This window comes from Jaculus jaculus, chromosome 1 (assembly GCF_020740685.1).
Source record: "Jaculus jaculus isolate mJacJac1 chromosome 1, mJacJac1.mat.Y.cur, whole genome shotgun sequence".
NCBI lineage: Eukaryota > Metazoa > Chordata > Mammalia > Rodentia > Dipodidae > Jaculus > Jaculus jaculus.
The window spans coordinates 200102763-200116489 of NC_059102.1; the positions used below are offsets into that span (position 1 = coordinate 200102763).

At 42.9% G+C, this 13727-nt stretch overlaps 1 long non-coding RNA gene and 1 pseudogene across 1 annotated transcript in view; one reads left to right on the forward strand and one right to left on the reverse strand.

Annotated features, from left to right (window-relative positions):
* Nucleotides 1–13727, forward strand: part of LOC123457642 — a 759804-nt gene that overhangs the window by 740896 nt on the left and 5181 nt on the right. The gene's annotated exons all lie outside the window — the stretch shown is intronic.
* LOC101606859 lies at nucleotides 8383–8672 on the reverse strand (annotated as a pseudogene).

The following is a 13727-nucleotide window of genomic DNA, read 5'->3' on the forward strand; positions in this document are numbered from 1 at the left end:
GCAATTCATAGGGGGTCAGTCCAAATTGTCCAGGTGTGTTTCTGACCCTCAAGAGCACAAAGGGTAGGAGAGCTATCCAATCATTAGCGCCAGTCTCTGCGGTCAATTTGGTGAGGGTCTCGTTAATGGTTCTATTCATCCTCTCTACCTGTCCTGAACTTTGGGGTCTGTATGCACAATGTAATTTCCAATCAATCCCCAATATTTTGGCCAGTCCTTGACTTACCTGGACAACAAAGGCTGGACCATTGTCTGATCCTATTACCTTGGGTATACCAAATCTTGGGAAAATTTCTTCCAGTATTTTCTTAGCCACCATGGTTGAGGTTTCTTTCTTGGTAGGATAAGCCTCTACCCATCCTGAAAAAGTATCTACAAAAACTAGTAAATACTTATTACGATACTTAGCTGGCTTTACCTCAGTGAAGTCCACTTCCCAGTGAGCACCTGGGCTGTCTCCTCTTAGCCTCTTCCCAGAAGGCATTCTTGAGGGCTTATCATTGACCATCTGGCAAGGTACACAATGCTTGACTACTGAGCCAGCTATCTCTGGCAACCTCAGAATATGGTAAGGAGACATCTGCAGCAGTTTTTGTAGATGTTTGACCCCCATATGGGTTAGGCGGTGTATTTGTTGAACGTACTTTAGTCCCTTTGCTTGAGGTAGAATCTCTTTTATCTCTGAGGTAAAACAGGCCCCCTCTGGAGTTTCAGAGAACTGGCCTAACTTTCTAATTTCTTGCCAGTCATCTGAGGTATATCGTTGCTCATTTTTTTGGTTCTTTGGCTTTTCTATTATGGGCAGAAGGTTGACCCCCTGGGCAGCCTGCTTGGCCACTTGGTCAGCCATCTGGTTCCCTTTGGAGATAAAATCTTTGGCTTTTTGGTGGCCAGTGCAATGCATAATGGCCAGTCTTTTGGATAGATGTAGACCTTCTAGCAAACTTAGAAGTTCTTCTTTGTTTTTAATTTCTTTCCCTGCTGAAGGAAGTAGCCCTCTCAGTTTGTAGATGGCCCCATGTACGTGTGCAGTAGCAAAAGCGTACCTGCTGTCCATGTAGATATTCACAGACTTTCCTTCAGCTAGTCGTAAGGCCTGTGTGAGGGCCATGAGCTCAGCCTTTTGTGCCGAAGTTCCTTCTGGCAGACTGCTGGCCCAGACTGTTCGTGTTCTGTCTACTATCACCACCCTAGCCATCCACTTACCTTCTACAATGTAACTGCTTCCATCTGTGAACCAGGTTAATGTTCCTCCGGTCAGTGGGACATCTGTAAGATCCTTTCAGATCCCAGTTTCCTCAACCAGCAGTTGATGACAGTCATGAGTCACTGGCTCATCATTTTCTTCAGGCAGAAGTGTAGCGGGGTTGAGGATGGCAGGTGGGGCAAACATTATCCTGTCGGTGAGGAGCAGGCTGTGGTAGTGAGTCATACGGCCGTTAGTCATCCATCGGTCTGGGGGCTGCCGGACAATGCTCTCCAGGGCATGGGGGCAATGACAGTTATCCTCTGCCCTAGAGTTAGTTTATCAGCATCTTTGATCAACGTGGACACTGCCGCTATGGCTTTTAGACATATAGGCCATCCACTAACCACAGGGTCAAGTTTCTTTGATAAGTAGGCAACGGGTCTTCTCCATGGCCCTAAGGATTGGGTTAGGACTACCCGGGCTATCCCCTTACACTCATCTATGTAAAGGGTGAATGGTTTAGTCACATCAGGGAGGGCTAGGGCAGGAGCACTTAATAGTGCCTTCTTGATGGCATCAAACGCCCCCTGGTGTTTGGAGGTCCAAGTGAATTTTCCTTTCTCATTAGCTAGTGGATAGAGGGGGGCTTCTAAGGTTGCAAACCCTGGGATCCATAGTCTGCAGAACCCAGCTGTCCCCAGGAACTCTCTAACTTGTCTGACCGTAGTTGGAACTGGTATTTGTACTACAGCCCTCTTTTGTGCCTCCGTCAGCCATCTTTGTCCATCCCGCAAGCAGTACCCCAAATATGTTACCTCTCTTTTGCATATCTGGGCCTTCGTAGCTGATGCTCAGTAACCAAGGTCAGTCAGCTCCAGTAGTAACGCTTCTGTACCTTTTAGACATTCCTGCTTGGTAGCTCCTGCCAGGAGTAAGTCATCAACATATTGAAGGAGGGTTACCTGGGGGTGTTGAACTCTAAAATTGGCTAGGTCCATGTGTAGGGCTTCATCAAAGATGGTTGGGGAGTTCTTCAATCCCTGGGGCAAACGAGTCCAGGTGAGCTGCCCAGTCCTTCCTGTGTCTGGGTCTCTCCATTCGAAGGCAAAAAGAGGTTGGCTGTCCAAATGTAATCTTAGGCAGAAGAAAGCATCTTTTAGATCCAACACTGTATACCAAATCCGCTCAGGTGGGTGGGCACTAAGGAGGTTGTAAGGGTTTGGGACAGTTGGATGTATGTCCTGTACTCTTTTATTGACTTCTCTCAAGTCCTGTACTGGGTGGTAATCATTGGTTCCTGGCTTTCTAACTGGCAGTAAAGGAGTGTTCCAGGGGGACTGAACTGGTACCAGAATACCTTGTTGAATCAGTCTTAGGATATGGGGCCGAATTCCTTCTCGGGCCTCTCGGCTCATGGGATATTGTTTGACTGATACTGGTGTAGCACTGGCTTTGAGTTGAATGACCTGTGGGGGTACTTGTTTCGCCAAGCCCATGCCCGTAGTTTCTGCCCAGGCTTGGGGAAATTGTTCTAACCAGGGCTTTAGGTCTTGATTAGGCTCTACTGGGGAAGAGTATAATCGATACTCTTCATCTATTTGGAGAGTCAACACGGTGATGGGTCGACCTCCAGCAGACACTTCTGGATTTTCTGATTTGAAGGAAATTTGAACACCCATCTTGGTTAATAGGTCCCTACCAAGGAGGGGTGCTGGACATTCAGGAATGACTAAGAATGAGTGGGTTACCCGTCCCACTCATAGGTCAACAGTTCTTCGGGTAGTCCATGAATATTGCCGTTGTCCAGTAGCACCCAGCAACCAGCAATTGCCCAGGATTTTTTATCGTTTAGCCCTCCCAGTGGTTGTAAGAATACTGAATGTTCAGCACCAGTGTCCACGAGGAACTTGACTGGCTTCCCCTCCACCTTCAGAGTTACCATGGGCTCAGGGAGGGGCTCCAAGCCCCGTCCTCCCTAGTCTTCATCTTCTCCAAGGGTTAGGACCCTAGGTCCTTTGCTGTTCCCCTTAGGGCAGTCTCTTGTCCAGTGCCCTTTCTCCTTGCAACAGGCACATTGATCTCTATCAAGTCAGGTCCTGTTGCCCAGGTTCCCTATCTGCCTATGGCCTGTCCTAAAGTTTCGAATATTTCTCTCTCTTTCTCCTTTTTTTTTTTTTTTTTTTACCACTGTGGCCAGGATCCTGGTCAGATTTTTCTCTTGTCATCTATTGCACCTATCCTCCCTTTCCTCTCTCTCTTTCTCACGTCTCTCCTCACGTTCTTCTCTCTCTCTTTCTTTCCTTTGCTCCTTTTCCTCTTCTGTCTCCCTTTTGTAATATACCTTTTCTGCCTCTTTTACTAAATGACGTAGCTCAGCTTCCTGCAGTCCCTCCAATCTCTGAAGTTTCTTTCTGATATCAGGAGCTGACTGTCCTATGAAAGCTAATGCTACTGAGCCTTTTTGAATCTCAGAGGTGGGTTCAAAGGGTGTGAACCTCCTAAATGCTTCCATGAGCCTCTCGAGAAACATTGAGGGAGACTCCGTTGGCCCCTGCACCACCTCTCTCACGTTGGCCAAATTGGTGGGCCTTCTCGAGGCACCTTGGAGACCTGCCACCAGAGCCTGGCGATAGATTTTAAAGCTCTCCCTAACTTCAGCTGTATTGTGGTCCCAAACAGGGCGAGTCAGAGGGAACCCCATGTCTATCTCATGCTGCAGCTGCGTGGGCCACCCGTCGGCCCCAGGGACATTTTTTCTGGCCTCTATTAAAATTCTCTCTCGTTCCTCGGTTGTGAAAAGTGTCTGCAACAGCTGTTGGCAATCGTCCCAAATAGGCTGATGAGAAAACATAAGAGATTCCACCAGCCCCGTGAGGCGTTGGGGTTCCTCTGAAAAAGGGTGGTGGTTAGCTTTCCAATTATAATGATCTGCAGAGGAAAAAGGCCAATATTGTAGGGGTTGTAGTTGGACCCCCGGCATGGGAGGACATGCCTCGTGTAGCGGCAGTGTTACATTTCCATCTGTTCCCCCCGGGGTAGCATCTCTCTGGCTCCGCGTCCTTGCAGCCTGCCCTCCCATTTCCAGGGGCTCGGGAGGGGCGAAGGTAGGAAGCTTGGGTAAGCCAGGAGGCAGAGGCTCGGGGAGGGCATGGGGCAGAGGCTTGGGAAGGGCAGAGGGCGGAGTTTCAGGCAGGGTGAGGGGCGGAGGTTTGGGAAGGGCGGAGGGTGGAATTTTGGGAAAGGTGAGGGGCGGAGGTTCAGGAAGGGCAGAGGGCAGAGTTTCGGGAAGGGCGAGGGGCCCTCTCTCAGCTCCCGGGACTAGGTAAGGGGGGGGAGGGGCAGGCTGAGTCTCCGGCCACACCATGGGCTCCTCAATCTCGGGATAGATGTGAGGGGGAGGTCTGGCTCCCTCAGGAGAGGACTTTTTTGCATTTTCAAGAGTCAGGGCTCTGGAGCTTGATTTCCTTGGTTTATTCAACCACGGCCTGTCCCACAGTGGGGGGTTGTCCACCAAATCCTTCCATGTGAGGATATAAGCCTCTTGGTTGGGACGGGAGCCTGGTCCATTCTGAAAAATAATATCTTTAACAGCCAGAATATTCTCAGAATTCAAGGTTCCTTCTGATGGCCATCCGACCTCATAAGTTGGCCACTCAGAGGCACAAAACGTTTGCCAGGGTCTCCTTCTAACCTCAACTGACAAATTATGGGCCCTAGACTTTACCTCCAAGTCTGTTCTTGGGGTGTGTGTGGGGCCTTCAGATCCAGGACGAGCCCCCAATGAAGGAACCCCAACGTGGGGACCCCACGCTCTGCCTGGATATGGCAACACCCCAAATCACTCATGAGAAGCGGTCTTGATGCAAACTGCAAGAGGATTTTATTCCAAGTGCGCTGGGGCCCACAGTCGTACACCGTGCAGGGGTAGAGGACTGCAGAGCCCCAAATGCAGGAATGGGACAGTTTTTATAGGGTTTCAAACAAAGCCAGTGCATTAGACCAATCATTTTTTTAACATCAGGAGCCTGTGGGGTACGAGTCAGCCAGTTTGTGCCACTCCATAGTTTCTCAGCCAATTAGTTTAATTTGTTCAAGCTCCTCATGGACCAATCAGTCTCCTATGACCTTGGTGGTCAGCATTTGTGCAGGTCCTTGGGTGGAGGTAGCAGAGTGTGGTATCAGTCTCCTATGACCTTGGTGGTCTGAGCCAGGCTGCTATGGCTTATGGTGCAGGCTACTAAGGCTTATGGTGTGGGCTATTAAGGCTTATGGTGCAGGCTATTTACAGAAACCAAATAAGTGGTTCACTTCATTACTCATTTCCCATCCTTGAGGGCTATCTCATGCCCTTTTTACCTAGTTTTATATTAGGAGCGGGCTCTGACATAATGAGAAGAGGGATTCTTTACTTGCTTCCAACAGAGAGTAAAGCCTAGAGTTTGAGGTATGCAGGGGCCTGCTTAAGCGCCCTTTGGAGCGTGATAGTATTTCTGGGCTTCTGAATTCTTGGGCCTTTCAGTTTCTCAACCCCTAGGGAGGATCCAGCAGGCCTGGTTCTTCCATCAGCACTACCTGAGCGGGAAGGAGCCCAACACCAGAGTGCATAGTTTACATAAGTATTCACTCTTTGTGTTGTATATGAGTGTGAACAAATTTTAAATGACAAGAATCCACCATTGTAATATAAGAAGAAACAGTTTCATCTTTGTTCTCCATTTATTCACCATTCCCTTCAAACACTGGCAACACTTGATCTTTTCAATGTCTCCAGAGTTTTGTCTCATGCAGAATGTCATAACTGTACATTATGCAAACTTTCAACATTATCATCTTTTAATTAGTTGTAGACATTTCCAAATTTACCATGTTTTCTCATGGTTTGATAGTTAATTCTGTTTAGAGTTGAAATACCCCCTTGTCTGCATTTGTGGCAGTTTATGTGTGTTTTGCTTTACTGAAGGGCAATGTTTGCTCCCACATTTAGACCATTGCAGATAAAGTTCCTGAAACTTGTCATCTCCTTTGGATGCTAACTTATAAAGGGAAAATATATGCTGTTTGTAAGAAACTAGAAGGCTACATTCCCAAGTGGCTGTTTTGAGTCCCCATATTTCCATATTTTCATTGGAACTTGATGCTCTTAGTGGTCTTGCTTGGTGTATGGAGGTATCTCCTTGTGTTTATTGACATCTCCTGATGGGGTTGCCAGGAACATCTTTCCCATGCTACTGTACTATATATAGTTATCTTTCTGTGAGTGTGAGATGCCTACCAAAGTCATTAACAAGGTTTTATTTTTATTTCTTGTACTTATTTTATTATTTTTTTGGACACCATTCAGCCTAACCTTGAATTCATTGTGTAGGTCTGGTTGATCACTGACTTGAAAAGATTCTTCTTCCTCAGCTTCCTTATGGCTGGTATTACATGCCAGTGTTAATATGCCCTGTGAGATTCATTCATTTCTTTTAGTTTCTGTGTTCATTTAGTGTGTTTTGGACAAATATCTTTTATCAGGTATGTTTTCTATCTTTCTGCTTTTCCAGTACATGGTTTGTATTTTCCTGTCTTGCCAGCTTCTTATGCATAACTAATTTAAAAATAGTGAATTTCAGCTTACTATTTATTTTACTCTTGGATCATATTTTCAGTGGTGTACCTAAAAAGTTACTGCTATACCCAAAGCCACCTAAACTTCCTCATGTATTATCTTCCAGGTGTTTTAAAGTTTTGCTTTGCTTTGCCTTTTACATCAGATAATCCATTTTGAGTTAACTTTTCTGAAAGCTGTAAGGTCTCTATTGAGATTTCTTTCTTTTCTTTTTCAAACAGATGCCAGTTGTTAAATCACATTTGTTGAAAAGACTGTCTTTGCTCTATTGCATTGCCTCTATGCCTTTGTAAAAGATCACTTAGCTATATGGGAGTCTATCTCTGAGTTCCCTATTCTGGTCCACTGATCTATTTGTGTTATATTTCACCATCTTGTGCTGTCTTAATTACTGTGTCTCTATGGTAAATCATGAAAACATAGTGCTACTCCTCCAACTTTTCTTTACTTTCTATAGTATTATGTCGATTTCTTTAATGTGGCAAAGCTTTGCAGTTAATTGATTTGAAAACTAGTAGCCTTATAGTCTAATCAGTATGAACCTTGAAATTTCCATTGCTTTCATTATGGTATGATTTTAATTTTTGTTTTGTTTATTTAATTTATTTATTTATGTGAGAGTGACAGAGAAAGAGGATGCAGGGAGAGAGAGAGAGAGAGAGAGAAAAAGAGAGAGAGAGAATGGGTGTGCCAGGGCCTTCAGCCACTGCAAATGAATTCCAGATGTGTGTGCCCCATTGTGCATCTGGCTAACATGGGTCCTGGTGAATCGAGCCTCAAACTGGGGTCCTTAGGCTTCACAGGCAAGTGCTTAATTGCTAACCCATCTCTCCAGCCCAATGGTATGATTTTTATTTTGAATTTGAAGGCTCAGTATGAGGTCAAATACTTAAATATATTTTCACACACACACACACACACACACACACACACACACACACACACACATATGTATATATATTAGTTTTGTATTCAGCAAATACAGTCAGTTTGGTACCATTATTAGGCTCATCCATGACCTACCCCCTCCCCATTGGCCCCTTCTTGTTGAGGTATATGGGAAGTGCATTGTGGAGTTGGCCCACAGTTATGGGTAAGATAAATGTCTCTGCATATCATGACCCAACATGTGGCTCTGACATTCTTTCCACCCCCTTTTCCACAAAATTTCCCTGAGCCATATTGGGTTCATTTTTGGTCTGCTCCAGTGATGAGGTGTTGGGGGCCTCTGAGGCTCTGATTCTCTGATACTCTTTTTTTTTAATTTGTATATTTATTAAAAATATAGACTAATGGTTCTGTGCTTCTGTGTCATTGTGTGTTCTGACTTCCATAAAACTCATCTTCACAAATACACTCTGCACAGAAGTAAAATGTAGACAGAAGTGACTGCTGATCCAATACTGCTCCAGACACAATCCTCTTAAAATCACACTGGCTAGAAATTGGAGTCAGACATTATTTACAGTTATATCAACACTCACAGAGGCCAAATATCACAGGAATAAGAGCACCCAACATCTTTTTGTGCTTCCCAAATTTTTTATATTTTAGTTATAAAGGCCAGTTACCACATCCCTACTTGTTCTTGCAAGTAGAATTTTTTGTCCATTCAAGCAGTTCTTACACCTTTCTGGGCCAATTCATTAAGGATAGGGTAGAAACTGTAGCCACGTTCCTCATGTCCTGTATTTTCATACAACTGCCCATCTTCATATGCTGTCCAATTTCTTCAAGATAAATGGAGTGACTCGCAGCAGGGCCACGTAGATAAGGAAGGAAGTTCCGTATGGAGGAGAGCACATCCTCGGGCATCTTGCTTTTCATCTCCTCTGGGTCCAGCTTCTAAGCAAGGCCTTTGATCCAGAACATCGTGGCTCAGCCTCACCAGCTCAGACCCAGATGTCCTCCTCCTCTGCAGTGATCGCCATACACTATTTTTTCATATATTCTTAAAGAACAAAATATTAAAACCAAACTTTTAGGACTGGGGAGATTGCTTAGTGGTTAAGATACTTGCCTGTAAAGCCTAAGGACCCATGTTCAACCTCTAAGATCCCACACAAGCCAGATGTACAAGGTGAACCATGCAAAAGGTTGCACATGGGCACAAAGTGACATACACACATTGATTATAGTGGTTGGAGGCCCTGATGTGCCAATACACTCTCTCACTTTCACTATCATTTTTTTTTAAAGGCCAGTCTATTGAGCTTGTCTCAAAAAAGTAAAATAATATGAAACTTCTAGAATTACATTAGTAGTGACACTACCATTATTTTATAGTAGTCAAAATAATGCTAGTGACTGTTTATAATTACTCTTTTAAAAATCTTTTTATTATTTATTTATTTGAGAGGGGGAAGGAAAGGAGAGAATGGGCACACCAGGGCCTCTAGTTACTGCAAATGAACTACAGACACATGCACCGTCATGTGCATCAGGTTTACTTACATGGGTACTGGGGCATCAAATCTAGGTCCTTCGGCTTCACAGACAAGTGTATTAACTGCTAAGCTGTCTCTTCAGCTTTTGAAAATTGCAAATATTCTTTATTGATTTCAATGAATTAGTAAAATCTACACCATATTCAGGACTTAAAGTTTTATTAAAATCCAAAGCCAATTAAGTAACAATATTATAGAATGGTAGAAGATACAAGTAAATCTTAATTCTGTAGTTATTAGATTAAAAAATGTTATTAAATAAAAAAGGGATAATAGTAAATATCATTTATCAGACCTAGACACAACCATATAAAAAATAAAGAAGCCTATTTTGTTGCTGGATGTATTTGATGGGTTTCATTAATATATTCTCTTAGCTGCTATAACTACAGTCTCGTTTATTGTCTGTGGACATGCATCACATGTTGTTTGTGATGGTCTTTTAGCAAGCTATCTGGGGGAAAGCATTCTGTAAATGTTCAATCTCATTTTCTCAATACAAGTATAAAGGGAAAAAATGCAGGGCCATCGGGCTGGAGAGATGGCTTAGTGGTTAAGCACTTGCCTGTGAAGCCAAAGGACCTAGGCTCAATTCCCCAGGACCCATGTTAACCAGATGCACAAGGGGCGCATGCATCTGGAGTTCATTTGCAGTGGTTGAAGGCCCTGGCGCACCCATTCTCCCTCTCTCTATCTGTCTCTTTCTCTCTCTATTACTCTCAAATAAATAAATAAAAATGAAGAAAAAAGTTTAAAAAAATGCAGGGTCATTTAATTGTTCAGTCTGCAACCAACCACCACCCATGAGGATTGGCCCAATTACTTGGGCTTCATTAGCATGAAAAGATTTCACAGGATTTAAAACTGTCAACATTGCAAACTATATAAGCAATTCACAAACCAAGGTTGTGAATTGCCTTCAGATGCACTAAAAGAGTTACTTAATTTTTTATTTGATGGATTTTTTGGAACTTCAAAACAAAATATGTTTCTACTTAAAGTGTTGTAAGAGTAGAAGTCATTTTTTTTCTTTTACAAAACATGCATAAAAAATAATACTATCTGCCACTTTCTGGGTGTTTTGTGCCTGTTTTGGGGTTTAGATGAAAATCAGAAAAGATGGTCATCTGTAACTCCATTTCTCCAGGGTGAAGGAGGTTATTCTGACACCCTATTACTTATAACAAGTATCACAATGTAAGTAATACCCAAATGTAGGAGCTGGAGAGATGGCTCAGCAGTTAAAAATGCTAACTTGCAAAGACTGAGTGCCTAGACTGATTCTCCAGTACCCAGTCAAGCCACATGAACAAGGTGACACATGCATGTGGAGTTTGTTTGCTGTGGAAGAGTTCCTAGTGTGCCTATCCCCTCCCTCTCCCCCCCTCCCTCTCCTTGTCCTTGCAAATAAATAAGTATTTTAAAAACCAAATATAGTGAGACATACTGGCAATCCAAGGCAGGGGGCCAGACACAAAAGAATCCCTGGTGATCACTTAGACAGTCTAGTCTAATTGGCAAGCTCTAGTCCAGTAAGATACACTGTTTCATAAAAAAAGGTGGACTGGAGAGCACCTGATAACACCCAAGATTATTCTCTGGCCTCTGTAGACATATGCACATATGTTTATGGAAAACACAAATTTCACCCTCATACACATGAATGCCCACACACAAATAACACACTTAGAACTCAGTTTAGAACAAAGTGAAACACTCAAAAACAACGGTCAAACACAAAAAACAACCTTCAAATATAATCAGATTCTTAACAAATATGAAGAGTGTTCTGTTGTTAATTATATTTCACAGATTAAATTACTATGTGCTTCCATGTGTTATAGCTATATTCTCTCCATTCCTAATTTATTGTCTTATGGGTAGAAGGCCAAACATTTTTTGTCTTCATATTTTATTAACTGTAGCTGTTAAATTCTTGTCTTTGGAACAATATACCTGATCAGATGTAATTTATGGAAAGAAAGCATTTATTTCTGCTTCAAAGTTATGAGAGGACATTTTATTAGGATAGAGGCAGTATGATATGAGCAGAAAGCAGGCTCATACCTTCGCATAACAGCAACAGGGAAGAAACAGTAAGAATGAGATGGCTAGCACTGGCAAGTGGGCTGGGCAATGAAATCACAAGGGTAGTCCCTAGGCACACCTCCTCCAGTCGGGCTGCAGCTCCCAAAGGTCCACTAGTTGGGGACTGAGTATGAGGTTTAATTACAAACACAAGAAGCTATGAGAAACATCCTGCATACAAGCTACCACAGCACTCTAGTACAGGGCTAGAATCCCATAAATGTGCAGGACATAGGGATGAAAGAAGAAATCAAATGATTGGAGGAAGAAATAAAAGAAAAATATGCTAGTGATGTTAATGAAACAGTGCTGTATACTCTTTCTGATTGTTCTTTTGAGACTGAAAAAAGAATGTCATACTACCTACACTGGCCTTGAAATTACTATGTAGCTAAGGGTTAACTTGAACTCTGACCTTCCTCCTGAGATTAGAGAAAGGTGCTAACATGTCTGCCTGAGTATTAGTGTGTGTGTGTGTGTGTGTGTGTGTGTGTGTGTGTGTGTGTGAAGTCTATGGGTGGTGTGGTGTGTATGATGTGGATGCCCTATGTGTATGCATGTAGAGGCCATAGAACATTAGGCTCTGGGAGTTGAACTCTGAGGTATCTTGTCCAAGAGGCCCTCATGCTTAAATGGCAAGTGCTGCTCACTACGGAGCCATCTTTCCATCCCTGAATACTGCATATTCTTCATAAAAGACTGTTATTTAAATGCAGAAAAGATTTATTCCTTAAAAATCTCCACCTTTATGTTGTAAATCTTACTAAGGCCCATCATGTATCTCTTTGGATGGGGCAGTATTTAATATGAATGATTTCTAATTATTCAAATGAAAATGTCCAGTCAAGGTTGTATAATAATTTAGTAATTCACTGAGAATACTAAGATATTATAAATCTTCACCTAAGATAGCAAATTAGTAAAGTGAGGTGGAGAGGACTTGAAAAATGACTTTACACAAGATGCTGGACACATAGCTGTGAATTCTTCCTTTCTGAACTAATGCCTGGCCTTTTCCTTGGTGGATCCTTTCTTTGTGGCTCACTATTTCTAAGGGTCACTTATATTCCATAAAAAACAATAGTATTCTCTATGCTCCCATTTCTCTACTTCATAATGGGATTCAATGTTTTTCTTTTCTTCATGAACTTCTTCTGAAATAATGCCTTCCTAAGGCCTAAAGTCTAAGTCTCTTAACCAATTGATTTTGCACTCATTCCTATGAGCAAGGTGTTAAGTAGACTGTAGGTAAAGATGGCTTGTGCTCTCCTCCCAGCTCAGTGTCTCAGGTTCAACACAGCCAACATTTTAGAGCACATCATACTGTGGATGTTTGGTTGTTCTGTGTATGAGAATTTGTTTGGCACCATCTCTGGCCTCTGGTCTCTGGATGTCATCAGTAGCCATCAGTTATGAGAATAAAAAATTATACCAGACATTTACATATGTTTTCTGAAGGACAAAATGAACTGTAGTTGAAATCCACTTCCCTAGCTCAATATTATGCTTATATCTTCTTCATTCCACACAAGATAATACAGTATTGTTTTCTGAATTTTTTTCCCAGTGTGATTGCCTTACTTATCCAGATTCATGCCCATTTTCTTTTTTAAAAAAATTAATTTGTTTTGTATTCAGCAAATAGAGTCAGTTTGGTACCATTATTAGGCTCATCCATGACCTACCCCCTCCCCACTGGACCCTCCTTGTTGAGGTATATGGGTCGTGCATTGTGGAGTTAGCCCACAGTTATAGGTAAGATAAATGTCTCTGCATATCATGAACCAACATGTGGCTCTGACATTCTTTCTGCCCACTCTTCTGCAAAATTTCCCTGAGCCATGTTGGGTTCATTTTTGGTCTGCTCCAGTGATGAGGTGTTGGGGGCCTCTGAGGCTCTGGCTCTCTGATTTGGTAGGAGTTGATTTTTCTCTGTCTTGATCTCCTTCCCCCTTGTGCTGGTATCTGGTTCATCAGGAAAATAGCACCCTTGCTTGTTTTGCCAATTTTTCTTAGTTTCAGCCTGGGCCCTTTTGAGGTATGATGGCGTGGCTCTTTCCTTAGGATCTACATCTATCTGAAAAAGAGAAGCAGATTCTCCAATGGAGAATAAGTTAAAACCAGGATAAATGAGAGAACCCTTACTTTTTTATAGAGAATTTAATAGGTGTAGGCCCTCTTGTAGCCCATGATTGATGGTAGCTTGATATTAGAGAGTGGGCTTATGTTAGGATATGGTTCTGACTTGTTTCCCAGCTCCAGCTATAGGTCCCATACCACTGAGGGGAGCAATTAGCAGAATCAAGAGCAGTTGGTTCCCCACCATGGCTGTGTGCCACTATTGCACTTGTGTGGGCATCACAACAGGTTATTTGCTGCTAAGTAGGTTAGA